Below are 6,077 nucleotides of genomic sequence, written 5' to 3'. Positions count from 1 at the left end.
GAAGGGAAAAGAGAATTTCCAGAATGTTGGTGAAGAAAGTCTAGTTATCAACTAACCCAGATTAGGGTACATCGGAAGGCTCCTGAAGAAGATAAAATTGACATAATGCCAAATGTGCTTGAACATGTTGAGAGATTTACACAGTTCAGGGATAAGAACATAGAAACTAAAGTTGAAAGAGAGGGAGAGAGAATTAGAACTCCAGGGAAAACAAAATTTTCCAGAAAAAAAGTTATACTACTTAACTGTAAATGGTGTTTATCTAGTCATAATCACATAAAAACCAAAATTGATATAACCAAAATTACTATTTAACGAGCAAAAGAAGGGCTGAAAGTATGTGTGTGGTTGGGATGGAGGGGGAAAGAGTTCATAAACTTGGATGTGAAAAATCGTGTCACTCAGTAATACAAGTGGTACACAAGTAACTTTGTCACTAATTAAAATGATATATTTTTATGTCACACTACAGTTGTTGCAAATGTCAAAATATTATGATTTATATACACAAAAATTAAGTCATTAGACTATAAGTAGATTTTACTTAGTGTGTTAACTATAATACATCAAGTATTAGGTTTTTGAAAATTTTCTGATTACAATCAAAACTAACATAATAATGGCTCTCTATTGACATTCCTACACCAACAAAACGTTTTCTCATGGATTTAGTATGACAAGATGGGTTCCTCTTATTTCTGCAGAGTCAGGCCCTCATTCTCTAAACCACTCAACAGTTTCTAGACCAGGCTCTTTCCTTGCATGGCCAGTGCTTCATCGAGGGCTCAGGTCACTAGTATTTCTTTTGAATGGTATGCTTTCCTGTGTTCATTCCTTGATACCCATTCCTATCAATGTTACCTTTTATTTATTTAAGAATATGGAGAGAACACGTATTATATACTTGAAACTGTGCTTATTTCCCTGGGATAAAATTATTTATGAACTATGGCTCCTGCTATCAAACTAATAATGGAGTAACCGAATCAATTAGAATAAGGGTTACCTGTGAGAAACAGAAAAAAGGTGGGGGGGGGGGGGGGGTGCGGAGGTGGAGGTCGTAAACAAATATGCTACTGAATATATTAAATACGCTATTTTCTCACATAAACTCCAGGATTAGTAGTCTACAGCTGGTAAGGTAGATGTTTCATAAAGGACTGGATAAAAGGATTTCATAAAAGGAATGTTCCACCATTTGTTTGGCCAACGTGAGCGGCAGCCGCAAGGTCCAAGATGGTGTGCCATATCTGCAGCAGTAACAGACTGGAGAAGAGAAAGAAGAACAGGTCCCTCCTTTAAGAAATCATCACTCAACTTAAAACCACAGATCTTAAGTTGTCACATTATCATATCTAGCCAAAGGGGGAGCTGGAATTACTATGGGCATTCTGGGAAAACATGTACACAGCAAACAAGCAAGCGTTCTACTAATGAAGGAGAAGAAAAAGATGATCGCTGATTTTCTCTATGGCTGTTCTCTAATTTATGTCTAATCTTTATTTTCTACTGCAAACCACAAACAAATGACCAACATGGCAGGCATATTCGTAATCCTAACTTAAAATCACTCTAAGAAGGGGTCCACAAGCAGAAGGAAACAAAAATAACTACTTTTTGGTTCTGGTGGTGGTGGTTAATAAACCTGTAGAACAATATTTGATTCTAATATTGCACAGGTTCTTTTCTTTAAATATTTAAGGTATGTGCCACTTTTTATGATACGTCACTTTAACCTACTTCTTCAACTAATCAAGGAAGCACTGATTCTATGACGACTTCTACCGAACTTGAATACACTACAGAAAAAAGTGTTATGTCTCTTGTCTCTTGTTCCATCTTCATCTTCTCCATGCCTGTACCTTTCTCAGTTTGTACTTTTTCTTTAAACTGAGGCAACATTTACATACAGTGAAACAAACAGATCTTAGGTGTACAATTCTACGAGTTTGTAACAACCATCTCAATCAAGATACAGAATGCTTCCACCACCCCAGAAAATTCCCTCATGCCCAGATACAGTCAAACCCCAGCAAGCTCCCGGGCAGCTACTAGTACCACAGATTAATTTGTCCTTGTTCTTGAACATCACATAAATGTAATCACATGACACACAGTCTTTTGCGACTGGCTTCTTTCATCCAACCTGATGTTTTACAGATTGATTTATGTTACCTATATCGACAGTTCATTCCTTTCATTCTGAGGACGACCCCACCATTTATTTATTCCTTCTCCTTTGATGGATATTTAGGACGTTTACAGTTTGGGGGTATTATGAGTAAGTACATAAACATTCTTGTGCAAGAATCTTGGGGACACGTGCTTTTCGTTCCTCACATAAATAAATGATAATCAGAAGTAGAGCTGCTGTAGACAGGGTAGACAGGTGGTATGTTTAACTCCATAAAAAATAAACTACTAAACGGTTTTCCAAAACGGTGATACCATTTTACAATCCCATCTGCATTTTAAGAGAGTTCCAGTTGCTCCAAAGTCTCATCAACATCTGGTGCTGTTTTAATCACGGTCTTTCTAATGTACATAAAATGGTATCTTACTGCGGTTTTAAATTTCCTTCTCAGGACTAGTGACTTTAAGCATGTTTTCATTCGTTTATTAGCCTTTTTTATACCTTCTTCTTTAAAATGTCTCTTCAAATCATGGGCTCATTCTTCTCCCCCACCCCAGTTGCATTAACCGGCTTTTTTATTTAGTACCGGCTTTTATATATTCTGGGTAAAAAGTCTTTCGTCAGACACATGTACTGACATAAATATTTGCTCCTTGTCTATGACTTGCCTTTTCATTCCCTTAATAACGTGTTTTGACAATCAATGATTTTAAATTCTGATACAATCCACTATATCAAAGTTTTCTTTTGTTCTTTTGTTTAGAACTTTGTGTCCTCTCTCTGAGAAATCGTTCCCTACCCCTAGGGTTCACAAAGATATTCTCTATGCTTTCTTCCAGAAGCTTTTAACTTTTTCTCAGTTTGTATTTTAATTTGGTTGAAAATTTAGAAATTTAGATAAATGCTATGGACAACTGGGATAACCAAGACAAAAACAAATTATTTGAAGGACAGTGATTATAAAATTCAGAAAACAACAATTCATCACTATCTGCCTTATCTTTTCCTCCAAGGGTTTCTTTGGAGAGAAAATGAATAAGCAGGAAATGATCTGCAAATTACAGTTTTCTCACAGAAAGCCTGTAATGTAAATGTGAGCAGAGAAAAAGGTGTTCCGGAGGATTAACAATTTATGTTTAGTTCATCCTGGGTCTGGTCATTTTAACTTTTGAATCCAAGTACATAAAGCGACACTATATTAACAAGGACATGCACATCCTATTGCCCAAATCCAGGGAGCAGGGTTCCCACGTGGCGGCCCCGCAGGCACATTCAAGTGGTGCCTAAAGGAAGGAAAGGGCACCTACCAAAACGGTCTTAATGGTTAGCAAAAGTTCTCGGGGACAGACGCAGGTTTTCACTGTTCGCTTCCAACACTTCTGCAACTATGCTGTTAAAACAGAAGCGTACACTACTTTCAAAAGAAAAGAGAAGTTGCCTGTCCTACTGTATTTTCCCAAAAAGTACAGAACGGACAAAGTTGTATCAAACTATTTTACTTCCAAAAAATGGGTCTGATGAGCTTAGAAATCCAACTGCTTTTGAACAATATACCTTAGTTTACACAAAATTAGTATTTTCATATACTATTTTTGCATTAGAAAAAAATAGAAGTTAGGCTTTTTTTTTTTTTTTTACTGTGATAACAGTCCTCTTTGAGAAATAGTTTTAATGAGATTCATGCAATTCCTGTTTATGAAGACTCATGAGGTTTCATTCATACTGAGCCTGTCTTGAGGATATTTAAAAGAAATTATTGGCGTACACAATCACAAAACCACAAATCAGATCCCAGTGAGAAACAACGAGTAACCAAACACAAACAATTTGTTAAAATGCTAGTAAATGCTCTTTAAATCCCTCCTAGAGGCATAGCCATGGAAAGCCCAATCTTTAATTTCATCAAGACACTTCTCGGGTTACTTTGGCTAGGTGTCTATAAGGTATATTCAAACCCAGTTTTTGATTCTCTTTTAAATCTCAAGTATTATTAGAGGCACAAGGGCTGAGAATTTCTGCTTCCCAATCTTGTATTTTTCTACATTCGATACAGTTAAGTGCTGAGGACTTACTAAATAGCCTGAATGATTCCTTTGAGTTTTTTGTTTTTTTTTTTTAAATCACCTTAGTTCTAGAAAATTATCCACTGGGGTAACCTTTCATAAAATTAAATATCCCACAAAATAATACTGATTGGGTTAGTAAAATGGAAATACGCTAGAACTGGCAAACAGGCATCAAACTGGTGGCGGCCTGTTGGGGTGCAATATTAAGACTATAAAAAAACATCCAGGTTGAAAACTGGAAAAGAATATCATTACTGATTAACAATGTTTAACCAGTAGTTGGGAAGAGAGAATAATATAAACATTTTCACTGTATCTGCCATTTCTAGAGAAAGTCAATACAAATTTATGGGTAAAATGCAATAAAAAGCAAAATTTGAACATTATAAATTATTTTATAATAGCAAGGTTATTGTAACCAAATTACATGCTTTAAATAATTTTGTTCTAAGAATCTTCTTTTCATATTGGCATTCAATATAAAGGGGTCATCTAATAAAAATTTTCTTACAGTAGCATGTATACGTTTTTGACCATTACAGAATATCTGGTACACAAATCATCCTCTTGCTATATGCAAATGTGAAACTGGGCAAAATGGATGAGGTGACTATTTGAGGCACTAAACAGAAGGCAGCACAGGCTTCTGAGGCTTCCAGAAAAACAGGAGAGTACTCCCACAACCACCGTGCTTTCAGCTGGGAGGGTCTCTTCTGATGAAGCAGAAACAACAAATGTAACAAAGATCTCACCGAGGTAAAAGGCAGAGATCTGATTAAGCTCAGGGGTGCTAAGGCAGCTAAAGTTTGTGCAACAGAGTAGCACAGAAAAGGGGATGAATGGGAGAGCCTCAGAAGTCCATACGGAAATGCACCTCTGGTCCTTGGCCAAAGGTTGGCTGCAGGTGCGCAGGGTCTGAAAGCATACTAGAGAGGACACCGGAGACAGCACGGTACCAGGAGAAAGAGTTCTGGCCCAGCCAGAACGGAGAGACTTCATGTAAGCACCTCAGGTATTCAGCTGAGACCCCAGAAAGGCCACACCTTCGAAGTGAGGACCATGCCCTAAGATGAAAGACAAAACTGAAATAGGCCTGCCTTAACAAAGAAAACCAAGGCTGACAATACCAGATTAACCGTTAATTTAAATGCCTGCCAAAGTGAAACTCAACACCCATAAAGAAAGTAGCAATCCAGACTCCCTACAACATCTCATTCGCAACATTCAGCATACAATTAAAATTTCTTAGACATGCAAAGCAGAAAAACATGACCCGCGACCAAGAGAAAAAAGCAGTCAATAGAAACCAACTCCAAGATGAACCAAATGTTGGAATTAGCAGAGGTGGACTACAAAGCAGCTATTGTAAATACACACGTGAATGTAAAAGAAGGTTATTACAATAAGTAAAAGGATGAAAAGTCTCAGCAAAGATACAGAAACTATAAAAGACAGAAATTCTAGGTCTCAAAAGTACAGTATCTGGAAAGAACAATCTACTCTGTGCTCTTAACAGAAGACTAGAGACTGCAGAAGAAAGACATGGCAGACTGCATTTCCAAGAGTGACTGTAGCACCATCCCACACACTCTTCATTAACGTACCTTTAATACTTCTCCCATCAACTGGTAAAGTCTGCGGTTCCTCCCTAGAACTTGGGCACAGCTTTGTGACTGCTGGAACTCAGAGAGTGTAGCAAAAGTGACAGTGAGTGATTTCTAAGACCAGATCATAAACATGTCACATACGTTCACCTTGGACTCTGGATCCTCACTTTGGACACCAAGCTAACAAACATACTACGATGAAGCACAAACTAACCTACACGGAGAGACCACTTGGAAAGGTCAAGTAAAGGGGTGTTGGCCAACAGCTCA

General features: G+C 37.5%; 1 long non-coding RNA gene across 1 annotated transcript in view; it reads right to left on the bottom strand.

Moving 5' to 3' along the window:
* Positions 1–711: 711 nt before the first annotated feature.
* The window catches only part of LOC125918103 (uncharacterized), a 28,161-nt gene continuing 22,795 nt past the window's right edge, over positions 712–6,077 (bottom strand). The window contains exon 2 of the long non-coding RNA XR_007456378.1: positions 712–1,266. This is a non-coding gene — a long non-coding RNA (uncharacterized LOC125918103). The remainder of the gene's footprint in view (positions 1,267–6,077) is intronic.

This window comes from Panthera uncia, unplaced genomic scaffold, assembly GCF_023721935.1.
Source record: "Panthera uncia isolate 11264 unplaced genomic scaffold, Puncia_PCG_1.0 HiC_scaffold_440, whole genome shotgun sequence".
Classification (NCBI taxonomy): domain Eukaryota; kingdom Metazoa; phylum Chordata; class Mammalia; order Carnivora; family Felidae; genus Panthera; species Panthera uncia.
The sequence above is the reverse complement of the archived record's forward strand: the minus strand, read 5'-3'. Positions and strand labels throughout refer to the sequence as shown.